General features: G+C 32.6%; 1 pseudogene; it reads left to right on the top strand.

Moving 5' to 3' along the window:
* The window catches only part of LOC111097260, a 121,294-nt pseudogene extending 109,642 nt beyond the window's left edge, over positions 1–11,652 (top strand).
* The last annotated feature ends 2,491 nt before the right edge of the window (positions 11,653–14,143 follow it).

Genomic DNA, 14,143 nt, shown 5'->3' with positions numbered 1-14,143 from the left:
TTAAAAAAATATGTTGGAGTTTCACTATTGTGCATCCTACTGAAATAATGGACTTAGCAACAATCACTAATGTACCTTCTATAAGCACTCATAATAGTGTCCATATCCTCTTTTCATTTTGTTATTAAGGATCACTGAAAAATGTTTCATTTTAACATTAAAAAATACTAAATTATGGACACATAAAAAGTCATTAATAAGATCTACCTACTGCATTATAATGCTTCCCTTATATAATTTTACATGATTTGATAATTATATTTCAAAATCAAGATATATTTTTTGCTTGGATTAAATATGAACCCAACAACCCAAGTGTAATAACATAATTCAGAATAATTATTCAATATGACTCTAAAGCATCATGGTAATTGCATATATTTTAAAGTTCATTTTATATGCAAAATTTGTTGCAGGGAAATATAAATACTGTATGTTTTATACAAAGTTTTAAATAATAAATATATATATGGCCAAATTCTGTGAAGAAAATTGCCTGGAAATAGGAGTCCCAGGAGCAAAATAAATTACCATTAAATAAGTTATAATTCATGTGCACTTTTAAATGATAAGTGGGAATAACATTACTATGCCATACAGATTCTATTTATTTCCTGGATATTCTGTATTAGGTATAAAGTTACCCTCCATTCTAACTTTTATCCATCAGAACAGATTGGAAATGAAGTACATTTTTTAGACTTATTTATATCCAGTAATTTCTTTCTAAGAAACAGATGTTTGGAGGATGTAGCTAAGCCCCAAGACTATTTCCTACAACTATGGCTGATAGGTCTGGCAAGTAATACATGAAGTCATTCCATAGCCAAATTCATTCCAGGATCCATTCTCTGGCTTCTGAGATGGGAGAGGCAGTTATGTCAGGAATGACTGCAGCTCCTAGCATTAGGCATACTCTAATGGAAGCTTCCGTAGAGCAAGTCTGTGTTATTTTGTAAGTCATTCTTAGATGATTCAATTGAGAATTTCCTTTCAGAACTCCCATTAATTTTGTAAACACCAACATGCCTGTTGTAATTCCTTTCCTATTTAAAATAATAGGAGTTGTTTTTGCTTCTGACAATGATCTATGAATGATGCATTATTTTGTACAAGAATTAAGATAGGATGGCTGCTCGCAATGGAACTTGATCAAAGAAGGAAAATGACAAGTTATGTTTTAGCTTCTCAGCTCAGGGCAAATTCTGAGGACCAGATTTCATTTTTATGACTATTCTACTAGATCTTACATCTTGAAAATCTTACTGAAAACACACACACACACACACACACAAACAGACAACAAAATCTGATATGATATGGCAAGTACTATAATACAGTATGCTAAATTCACAGCTATTCTGGAGGTACTAAGTAAAATTTCTCTTATTTATTAGAAAGGCTGTGACCTACATAATCATCGTGAAGACATCCTGATAAAATTCAAATGAATCTACACATATTGGATACAGAAACTTCTGCTTTTCCCTTATTAAGACTATTCCTATCTTGTCTGAAGATCTAGCAATTACTTCACCTTAGGTATTTTCCTTGCAATAGAACACAATATACCTAGCCCATTTTTACCACATGTCTGTATCTAGCACTAATTCAGAGCCAGATCTCTAATGCCCCAGCAAACAATTTTAAAGTCTGAACTGACAAGAGAATTTATAGATTTTGCTAATTATTATCAGGAATCTGAAGAATATATGTAAGATTCTGGCAGTGATAGATAAGAGGGAAAAGGATAAATGGTTTGGATCAATATAGTTACTGATACGGACATATTTGTTGAGCTTATGCCTACTTCTATATATTATTGAAAGTGAACTATTGAATCTTTATTGTTGAATTACCAGTTTTTAATTGTATATTATCAGTTTTGGCTTCATGTATTTTAGGGCTCTCTTGTCAAGTACCATATGTTTATGATTGTCATATTTTTCTCATGGATTAACACTTATATTGTTTAAAAAGTGTTTTTTTTCTATCTTGTAGCATTTTCTGTTTTAAAGCCTACTTTCTTCTTGTAATACTATAGGTATTGCAGCATTTTTATGGTTGCTGTTTGTAAATATACCATTTTCCATTCTTTGCTTTCAATCTTTTTTTATATTTGAATCTAAAATGTGCCTCCTGTAAATATTTTTTAATCCTATACAAATATTTGTCTTTGAATTGGATATTTAGTCTATTCACATTTAGTGTTATATTGGATATAGTTGGATTTATATTTATTTCTTATTTTATATATGTGTCATGTCCAGTTAGCTTCTTCCTCTATTCCTCCTTGTTTCATTTTTCATTGAGTATTTCCTATGGTAACATTTACATTTCTTTGATGCTTTCTTCATTGTATTTTTAAAGTTATTTTCCTAGTGGTTTCCCTAGGATTACATGTATATCTTAACAGAATCTGCATTGAATGTCAAAAAAAAAAAAAAGAAAAAGAAAAGAAAAGAAAAATAAAACACCTTAATTCTAGTGAGATTTTAAAATGTTGTCTCTATACATCTAGGTAGTGATGCGCAGTACCAACGTATCTGTTGCTCTCTTAAATAATAATAGTAGTAATAATAATAATAATATTTATTTATTTGAGAGAGAAAGGGAGAAAGAAAGAATGAGTAGGACAGGGAATGCCAGAGGGAAAGAGAAAAATTTGAGCAGACTCTGCACTCAGCACAGAACCTGACAGGGCTCAATCTCATGACCCTGAGATCACGACCTGAATGGAAACCAAGAATTAAACCCTTAACCAACTGTGTCACACAAGGCACCCCTACCTGTCTATTTCTATAATTTGGGGGGAAGTGCTTTGGCTTGTGACTTCAATTCCCTTATAAATCTAAGAATACTTGTTAATTTTAATTTGTTCAGTTTTTTGCTTGTTGTTAGGCCAGAGTGATGACTTCTATGATCTTTACATGTGAAGCCAGAAAGTAGAAGTTCCTCCATTCTTTTATTTTTAACCAAATAACTCATTCAAAGGCTTCAAAGTTAATTAAATTTGAACTCTATGAGAATATTATATTGCATTTTTGAATGATGTATTGGTGGTAACATATATAAGAATAAAAAATGCCTTGAGGAAAACATTAATATCTTTATTCCAACTGAGTCTCAATAATGTGAAAGAAATTAGAAATCAGTGAATTGCTGTTGATTCTCTTTGTTTTGTGGCTCACTCTGTATGGAATATTTAAAGTGTATTTATAGTTTACTCCTTCTTGATAATTAATAATTACAATCTAGAGAAATTATTATTGCAAATTTTTTTGTTTAATTTCTGTTTTTTATTCCTCCCTTTATAAATTGTTGCCTATAATGTAGCATATGTCTCAATACCTGACAGTTCATTTAATAACATTGTTCATTATACATCCAGTAGATCTCGATAGGCAAGTGGTGAATATGTGGCTTTATCTTATTATTTTGATGTATAATATTTGGTTTTGCACCAGATTTAAAGTTTACAAGGATTACAAGTAGCTCCACCAATCCCATTAACTTGCATATTCAAAATCAAAATGGTTAAGCCAATGAAAGAAAAGAATTTACAAAATACAAAAATATAAATTCTCAGAAATTCTCAAAAAAGAAAATTTTATCTTAATAATTCTCAAAGCAACTCAAATTTAAAACATTTTGTCAGTCAAATATATGTTGAAACTTGTGATAGCCAAGATGAAATTAAAAGCACTGAATTTACACTTCTTCCTTAAACAAATTGAAACTTAACACAATACAGGAAACAATACATTTTAAAATATAAGTACTTGCTTGGATCACCTATAGTATAAGACAAAAATCCACAAAAGAAGGCAAATGATCAAAATGAGCCCAGTGAGCTTTCTAACTCACTTCTGATAGATAACTTCTAGATCAAAGAACATGACAAGGAACCTATATCAAGATATATCACCTAATTGCTAAAAACCAGTAATAATATAAAAATCTTAAAAGCAATAAGAAAAAGTCATATTATATACAAAAAAGCAAAGAAAGAATGATATCAGTCTTCTTGTCAGAAACAATAAAAGCCAAACACAGTGGAGTGGCATATTAAATGATTAAACTTTTTTCACAGGAATATATATATATCCAAAAAAATTGTTTTCAAAAAGAAAGACGAGCTTTTCCACCTGTTCATAATGTAGAGTATTGCAAAAAATATCATTCCTACATAATAATGAAAAAAATGCTGACAAACTTCAAAATCTTAACTTTTTTGGTGACCATCAAAGAACTGAAGTTGCCTAGCATCAACCAACAAGCAACAGTATTTCACTGGAGGGGGTCAAGAGCATGGAGTTGGAGCTGTCTCTGATATATATAAATGTTAAAATGTTAAAAAAAAAAATATATATATATATTCCTGAAAGTTGAAAATGGAGCATAAGCACTAGGAAACCTTTCTGACACCTAGCTCCTACTTTAAGCATAGGTGAGAGAAGCTCACCACTGGAAGACTATGAAACTGTAGTACGCTGAAGGTGCTAAAAGCAGCAATGGTACCCAAAATCAGATAATCTTCTAACTAGACTGGCACAAGCTCTGGCTCTAAGAGTCTAACAGGAGAGGAGTTATAAGTACTATTTACCTCAATCTTTACTGCCCTATGCTCAACATCCAGCGTGAAATCAAAATTATGAGATACTCCTAAAACAAAAATTAAACCAAAAGTAACTATTGAACAATAAAGAAACCAACAGATTCAGAGCTGATTCAGATTTTGCAATAATTGCAGAACACAAACTTTCACTATTTGCAGACAACGTGGTAGTCTATGTAGAAAACCTGAAAGGCTCCATTAAAAAATTGCTGGAACTCATGAATTTAGCAAAGTTGCAGGATATAAAACCAGTATGTAGAAATCTGTTGCATTTCTCTGCTCCAATAATGAAGCAAAAGAAAAAGAAATCAAGGAATTAATCTCATTTTCAATTACACCAAAATAATATGATATCTAGGAATAAATCTAACTAAAGAAGTAAAAGATCTATATTCTGAAAACTGTAGAACTCTTATGAAAGAAATTAAAGAGGAAACAAAGAAATAGAAAAACAACCCATGCCCATGTATTGGAAGAACAAATATTGTTAACATGGCTATGCTACCCAAGGCAATATACACATTTTATGTGATCCCCATCAAAATACCATCAGTATTTTTCATAGAACTAGAACAAACAATTCTAAAATTTGTATGGAGTCACAAAAGACCTTTAATAGCCAAAGCAATTATGAAAAAGCAAAACAAAACTGGAAACATTACAATTCCAGATTTCAAGTTATATTCTAAAACTCTAATCATCATAATGGTATGGTACTGGCACAAAAACAGACACATAGATCAATGGAATAGAAGACAGAACCAGGAATGGACCCACAACTACATGGCCAACTAATCTTTGACAAAACAGGAAAGAATATCCAATGGAAAAAAGACAGTCACTCCAACAAATAATGTTGGGAAAACTGGATAGCAGCACACAGAAGGATGAAGCTGGACCACTTTCTAACACTATACACAAAAATAAACTAAAAATGGATGAAAGGCCTTAATCTGAGACAGGAAACCATCAAAATCCTAGGGGAGAGCACAGAAAGCAGTCTCTTTGACCTTGGCCATAACAACTACATACTAGACACATTACCATAGGCAAGGGAAACAGAAAATATGAACTGTTGAGACTTCAAGATAAAAAGTTTCTGCATAGCAAAGGAAACAATCAACAAGACTAAAAGGCAGCCTATGGAATGGGAGAAGATATGTTCCAAAGACATATAAATATATATAAAGGGTTAGTATATATATAAATATATATATAATAATTATAATTATATATAAAAATATATATAAAGGGTCAGTATGTATAAAGGGTTAGTATTCAAAATCTACAAAGAACTTATCAAACTCAACACCCAAAAAACAATTGACCCAGTTAAGAAATGGGCAAAAGACATGAATAGACTCTTTTCTGAAAAAGACATTCAGATGGCTATAACAGACACATGAAAAAGCCTCAACATCATTCATTATCAGGAAAATACAAATCAAAACCATGATGAGATACCATCTCATGTCTCTCAGGATGGCTAAAATTAACAATAGAAGAAAACAACAGATGTTGGCGAGGATGTAGAGAAAGGGGAGCCCTCTTGCATTGTTGGTGGGAATGCAAACTGGTGTATACAGCCACTCAGGACAACTGTACAGAGGTTCATCAAAATGTTAAAAATATTCCTACCCTACAATCCAGCAACTGCACTACTAGGTATTTACCCAAAGGACACAAAAATACAGATTCAGAGGGATCCATGCACCATGATGTTTATAGCAGCATTATCAACAATAGCCAAGCTATGGAGAAAGCCCAAATATCCATCAATAAATGAATGGATAAAGAATATATATATATATATATATATATATATGCAATGTACATACACAATGAGATATTACACAGCCATCAAAAAGAATAAAATTTTGCCTTTACAAAAACATGGATGCTCTAGAGTATAATATGCTAAGTGAAATTAGTCAAAGAAATTCAAATACCATATGATCTCACTCACAAGTGGAATTTAGAAAGAAAATAGATGAGCATATGTGAAGGGGGAAAAGAAAAAAAAAAAGGAGAGAGGAAAACAAGCCGTAAGAGACTATTAACAATAGAGAACAAGCTGAGGGTTAATGGAGAAATATGGGCTAAATGAATGATGAGTATTAAGGAGGACACTTGTTAGGATGAGCAGTGAGGGTTATATGTATATGTATATGTAAGTGATAAATACATAATTCTATTCCAGAAACCAATTAATTACCTAAAATTTAAATTTAGAAAAAAAAGAAAAAAGAAATCAACAGATTCAGAGCTGATTCAGATGTTGTAATACTCAGAAAGGAACATTAAAATAACTATTATTAATATATTAATGGGTTTAGTGGAAAAGGAGCATGTCTGAGAGCAGAGAGAAAGAAATTATGACTCAAATGGAAATGCCTGAAGTAAAAGATAAACAATATCAATAATAAAAATGTTAACAACAAAAAGTAGAATAAGAATTTATTTGATATGCTGTTAGTTTGATTCTCTTAATTTCAGTAGCCCAGAAAACCATGTAGGTATGTGCTTACTGATGAATTTTCCTGTGCACATCATTTCCATAATTATATTTTCTTTGTTCTATTTCACTGAATCTTCAGTCTCTTTTTCTCCCGAAATAGGTAGTAAGAAAATGAACTTCCTAGTTTGTTGCTTTGAATTGAGTACACAATTAAACATTTATATATTTTCCATATAAATATTTATCCATGCAAATGCATGTTATATATATATATGTGCATATACATGTTTGTATTTGTATGTGTGTGCATATCTGTTTACATAGATTCTGATCCTGACAATTAATGTACTTGACATCCCTTTTGGTTCCAGGCCCCTCATGAATCTCTAAGCAGTTGTCTTTTAAAACAGCAAGGTTGAATAGAAATAGTCTTGAATTCGTATTTTGTTCTGCCTCTTTTCAGATATGTTTCCTTGGGTAAATGATTTAACCTCACAGAGTGTACTGTATTGCCAAATAAGAGAAAAATATATTATCCAATACAAATGGTCACTGAATTCTTATAAAGTGCTAAGCTTAGGAGCCAGCACAATGAAAGTGGATATTTTCATGAATCATAAGAATTTATTGTTATAATCAAATAAGGAGTTTCCTAAATTGTAAAATCTCATTTATATTCTTATTTTAAAATTTTGAAATCCATTTATTACTATATGGATATTACTATATATGCTAGTTACTTTTTTAATATTTTATTTATTTATTCATGAGAGACACAGAGAGAGAGGCAGAGACACTGGCAAAGGGAGAAGTAGGCTCCATGCAGGCAGCCCGATGTAGGACTTGATCCCAGGACTCCAGGATCACACCCTGGGCCAAAGGCAGGCACTAAACCACTGAGCCACCCAGGGATCCCCCTGGTTACTTTTTTCTTAAGAAGTACTTAAAATGCCCTTTTCTTGTGTTCTCAATTTTTCTATGCTATTAAATATGCATAAGGTGCAGTTTTTGGGTTTTATTTGAATATTTATTTTCTGTTCTCCTATATTTTATTTGAAAACTTTCCTAATTCACATTGATGCGGATCCTGGCAAGTATATATTTCCAGTGATGACATGACGCACTTTGACCCTTATAAAAAGTGCATTCTTATAATTATATAAACTATTTTTCCAGAAACCAAATTTAGTAGCTCTACAATCATATAATCCACTGGGAAGATTTTTTGCACTGCCATCAATTCCACAAATCCTTCCTTTTCCTGTGTAGGACATGGGACATTAGTGATGGTCAGTTACTATTCTAAATCTTCCCCTCTTCCCTACACCCACACTTCAGAGCTATAGATTTTTCTCTTATTAATATCTTTAAATACATGTTTTGTTATTTGACTATGATAAGAGGTATCAATTAGTATTCTTCAGAAAGAACATTACCTTTAGCTTTTGAGTACAATATTTCTTCTTTTTTCTGTGCAAGTTCTTTCACTATACAGACTCGTGGTTTTTTTTTAATTGCCTGTTTTCTCACCATTGCTTTGTTTTCTAGATCACTTCTTCTGATCTTCATAATCTGTAACAGGATAGAGCACAATGTTTTTCTTCACATAGTTCCACTGTTCCTCTATCAAGTAGACCAGTTGGCCTTAAGCTCATACATAATTTGGAGTATCTCCAACAGGAAGACATTCACAGAAGGATGCCGTGAGGTTTATCAGAAATATTTCTCTTAGGACTCAAATATCTGGAGGTACCAGAAATATTGTGGCTTTCCCTAGCAAATCCCTACAAACTACACCAGCAAATTGATAGATTAACATACGTTTTCACAGAAAACTTATCAGACTTGAACTCCTCCCAAGACTTTATGAGTTGCAGAATTTATGGAAGCTTGGTGTTAGCTAAGATTTTCCAGTAAACAACCAATCAAATAAATGCTATTTGACTGGTTGGTTGTATATGGATATTTATGGATGTAGATGTGTATGTATACGTACATACACACATATTTCTGGAGGTTAATTTCCCAGTCCTACTCAAACCTTCATCCTCTGTATCTCTTTCAAACCTTGTACCCTCTGTGTCTTTCTTTCTTTCTTTCTTTCTTTCTTTCTTTCTTTCTTTCTTTCTTTCTTTCTTCTTTCTTTCTCTTTCTTTCTTTCTCTTTCTTTCTTCTTTTTTCTTTCTTTCTTCTTTCTTTCTTTCTTCCTTTCTTTCTTTCTTTCTTTCTTTCTTTCTTTCTTTCTTTCTTTCTTTCTTTCTTTCTTTTTTAGTTTCTTCTTTCTTTTTCTTTTTCCTTCTTTCCTTCTTCCCTTCCTTCCTTGCTTCCTTCCCACATTCATTGAGAATATAGTTATTTAGAATAGCCTAGTAGTTGCTGAGTTCCTCATGATTGCCTCTAGTGGAAGGAAAACTAGCAAAACACAATTGGGTAAACAATCACATTATTTTATGTTATAAATAGTTACAACGATAATGGAGGAAGGACTGTAATAGAGAAAAGTAGGAAAAATGCAGCCCTATGTCCCTCTGAGGAGTGAATAGTTAAGTAGACTTCTGAAGAAAGATAATCATTCAAGCATAAAAAAAGAGGGGGAAGGAAGCCAGAGATGAAGGATACTATGATGCAGCCTAAGGAGAAACCTCCTAAACATCACCAAAACAACCTATTGATTAAGCAGAGCCTTGTTGATCAATTACTGTGTAAAGAGACACTGGCCTCACAGATTGCCAAGGGGAGGTTAAGGACAAGATATTTTTTATATTATTGCAGCTTGATTTAAGGCAGAATTTTCAATGTAAAGCTTATTGTCACGGACAAAGTTCCTTATATAAAATTTTAGTGTTGATGGAAACAGGGTTGAGGTTTTGAAATGGACTTTGAAGAATAAACTGTTGTTTGACAAATCCAGTTGAGTGAACTATCACTCTGTTAAAGGAGTCCTTCACCTTGATTTTGGCAAGTTGAGTAACCTGCTTTTCAGCTCCAGAACTTTTTGAAACCTAAGGTTATTTTTCTTCCTGAGAAAGAATTTCCTAGATAGTGAAATCATGTTCATGGAGTCAGTCTTCATTTTTTATCCTTTTTTTTTTCATTTTTTATCCTTTTAAAGAGCTCTAGTGTAGATGATTTAAAATTTCAGTATGAGAATGGTTGGAAGAATAAAAAGGCCAGATTCTAGTGCTTCCTTTGGCAGCATATACACTTTAAAAAGGACCAGCTTCTATTTAATATCCAGTAGAGCATGGTGAGGAATACATGTCCAATGCACAAAATCATCATTGCTGTGTTTAATGAGAATAATGATCCCCGCTTGCATTCTACAAATGTCATTCTAGCTTTTGGGTAGAGAATGGATCAGAGAATGAAAAAGAAAACAAATGTGACATTTTGCCTTCAGTCTGGTTCTATACTCAGTTAAACACATCAAATTTCTTAAACTATGAGAGTTTCATATTTCTAAAAAGAAAAAAGGTTGTATTTCTAAAAGACCTACATTTCAAGATGGACCCAGAATAGCAGATATTCCTAAAAGAAGCCTTGAATTACAAAATTTAAAATTTTTCATAAATAACAGGAACTATGAGTTTTTAAGAAGCCTTAAAGCCTTACCTCTTGAAGCCAGCATAAAATAAGAATGTTCTTATATTTTGCAACTGAATATGGATTTTTTTCTCAGAATTAAAAAAAAACTGATTGAAACTGTGCAGTCAGAATTATTGCCTGCCTTAAAATAACTGGATATAGGTATCATTAGCATCATTGGTTCTTTCTGCTTGGGGACTTTGATTTTTTTCCTTTTAAGTGTATTTTTTTTTTCTATATGAGATAGGTGACTTTTCACTCTCATCATTCCAAACTTGTTTATGATAAATTTCCTTTGATTATTTAACAATAGAAAGAGAAATGGGGCAACAAATAAAGAGGTTATTGTAATTATACAAGCAAACTACTATACTTTGGACTAATTCAGAAAAGTGTAATAAAATGAAATTGATATATACATCAGACATTAAACGGTGGATGAAAGGGAGTCTGTAATTCTATCCTTATATCCTTTGTCCATTTTTTAGAGATTAATAAAGCAAGGAATATTGGAAATGAGCCTGAAATAATTCAGAAATCATTCTTTTCTTTTTATTCTACTTAACTTTTATAATGAACAAGTTTAGAAAATTTTCATACCTGCAAAAGTTTTCATCTGCATCATCAGTCAATACTTGTGTAGTCCTAAAGCCCACCTTCAATTGAAGTCAATTGCTCTTGGCTTCAGCTATGAAAAGATAGACTGTGAGTTCCCTATCTTTGTGGTTGTTACCCTAAGACAGGATGGCCACTGATAAAGATGTTACTCAATGAAACATTGAATTTCTTATGTCTCAGATGTTATGATAATCAGCAGTAGAATAATATTTTAAAAACCACCCTTCTCAGAATTTATAACATCTTTTCCTTTCTTTTGTTTTCTATTACAGAGTTTAGGACAGGTTGGGTAGAAAGACCTGGAGGCCACAACGACTTTGTGAGATCCAAGATCTGTATTGATCATGCCTATGCCAGTGACCAGGAACGGTAGTAATAACTCCAAATAGTAGTAAAGACAGAGAGGGTTGAGCTACTGCCAGAGGCTGGTTGCCAATCCAAATGTCCTAGTGTGTCACCATCTGGCACAAGTGTTAAAGGTTGCCAACCTCTTAAGTTAGAGCAATCATATGTATCAGCAGGTTTCCTGTCTTCTCTGATCACCAACAGATTGGTTCAAATACTACATTTTATCAAAATACGGTACTGAGACACTTTACATTGTTATGAGTATAACTTGCTTAAAAATAACTTGCTTATTTGTCCTTGAAATTAAGTGTAACATTCAGATGGTAAGTAAATGTTTTTGTAAAGAGTAAAGGAAGTACAGCTACCAACCTGTTAAAATGAAATTGCTTATTAATGATAAAAGTACAATTTTATTAAAAGAAACTTTAAAAAAACTACTTTTTAAAATAGCAGTTTTTATTCTAATAAACCATCATTGGGATCCCTGGGTGGCACAGTGGTTTGGCGCCTGCCTTTGGCCCAGGGCGCGATCCTGGAGACCCGGGATCGAATCCCACGTCGGGCTCCCGGTGCATGGAGCCTGCTTCTCCCTCTGCCTGTGTCTCTGCCTCTCTTTCTCTCTCTGTGACTATCATAAATAAATAAAAATTAAGAAAATAATAAACCATCATTGATAAGATTAATGTGGTTATAATATCATTATAGTTAAAGTTTTAGGATACTGTCCCAAACAAGACATTGTCAACGATGATGAAAAGTTCTGACCTATTTTTTTATTTGGTGGAAAACTTATCTTAAAATTTTGATAATGATATTGAAGTAACTATTAAAATAAATCTATTTTTTTCTCAAATGAGTAGAAAAGAAATATCCTGGAATTACAATATTTAAAGGGTTTATCTCCATGAGTGGAAAATAAACTCAAAAGTGAGATTATGTTAAATAGGTCACAAGAAATGATGCTCCTTTCTCGTGATTTAAAAGATACACTTAAATTTTCTTTTCTTTTTTTTTTAAGATTTATTTATTTATTTGAGAGACAGTGCAAGTGGGCAGAGGAAGAAGGAGAGAGAATCTCAAGTAGACTCCACACTGAGTGCAGAGTCCAACTCAGGGTAAATCTCAGAATTCTGACATCAGGATCTGAGCCAAAATCAAGGGTCGGATGCTTAACAAACTGCAGCACCCAGGTTCCCCTTAAATTTTTTTTAATAAAAAAGTTACAGAATTATGGAGTTAGTAAACATTGACCCTATGGAATAAATAATATTTTTTGTCATTTCCAATTTCAATATGAATATAACATACTTTTATCTAAAACAACAGCCATGCTGTTGCAAATAACATTGATTTACATACATGCTTACCATCTCTTCTTTATCCATTTATCTACTGATATATAGGTTGTATACATAACTTGGCTATTTTAAATAATGCTGCAATAAACACAGGAGTACTTCTATCTTTTCAAATCAATGTTTTTTTATTCTTTGGGTAAATAATAGTGAAATTACTGGATTCATATGGTAATTCTATTTTTAATTTTTGAGGAATCTCTAAACTGTTTTCCAGAGTGGCAGCACCAGTTTGCATTCCCACCAGTAGTGCATGGGGGTTCCTTTTCTCCACATCCTCACCAACACCTGTTTCTTATGTTGTTAGTTTTAACCATTTTGAGAGGTGTAAGGTGATATCTTGTTGTGATTTTGATTTGTATTTTCCTGATGACTAATGATGTTGAGCATCTTTTCATATGTCTGTGATCATCTGTATGTCTTCTTTGGAGAAATATTTGTTCATGTCTTCTGCTCATTTCTTGCTATATTATTTGTTATTTTGATTTGAGTTGTATAAATTCTTTTTTTTAAAAAGATTTTATTTATTTATTCATGAGAGACACAGAGAGAGAGGTAGAGGCACAGGCAGAGGGAGAAGCAGGTTCCATGCAAGGAGCCAGATATGGGATTCGATCCTGGGTCTCCAGGATCACACCCCGGGCTGCAGGCGGCGCTAAACCGCTGTGCCACTGGGGCTGCCCGTATAAATTCTTTATACATTTTGGATACTAACCCTTTTTGGATATGTAATTTGCAAATATCTTCTGTTCAGTAGGTTATCCTTTAGTTTTGTTGATAGATTCCTTTGCTATGCAGATTTTTTTTTTTTGGCTTAGTCCCAATTGTTTATTTTTGCTTTTGTTTCCCTTGCCTCAGGAGACATATCCAGAAAATATTTCTGAGGCTAATGTCTGAGAAATTACTGCCTGTGCTCTCTCCTAACATTTTTATGGTTTCAAGTCTCACATTTAGGTCTATAATACATTTTGAGTTTATCTTTGTTTTTGGTGTGAGAAGGTGGTCCAGATTCTCAACACTATTTTGGTGACTTTTTCCCATTGTATATTCTTACCTCCTTTGTTGAAGATTAATTGACCATACAGTATGAGTTTATTTCTAGGCTCTCTATTCTGTCCCAATTATCCATGTGTCTGTTTTTGTGCCTGTACCATACTGTTT

Source organism: Canis lupus, chromosome 8 (genome assembly GCF_011100685.1).
Source record: "Canis lupus familiaris isolate Mischka breed German Shepherd chromosome 8, alternate assembly UU_Cfam_GSD_1.0, whole genome shotgun sequence".
Taxonomy (NCBI): domain Eukaryota; kingdom Metazoa; phylum Chordata; class Mammalia; order Carnivora; family Canidae; genus Canis; species Canis lupus.
This window is presented reverse-complemented; position numbering and strand designations above follow the sequence as displayed.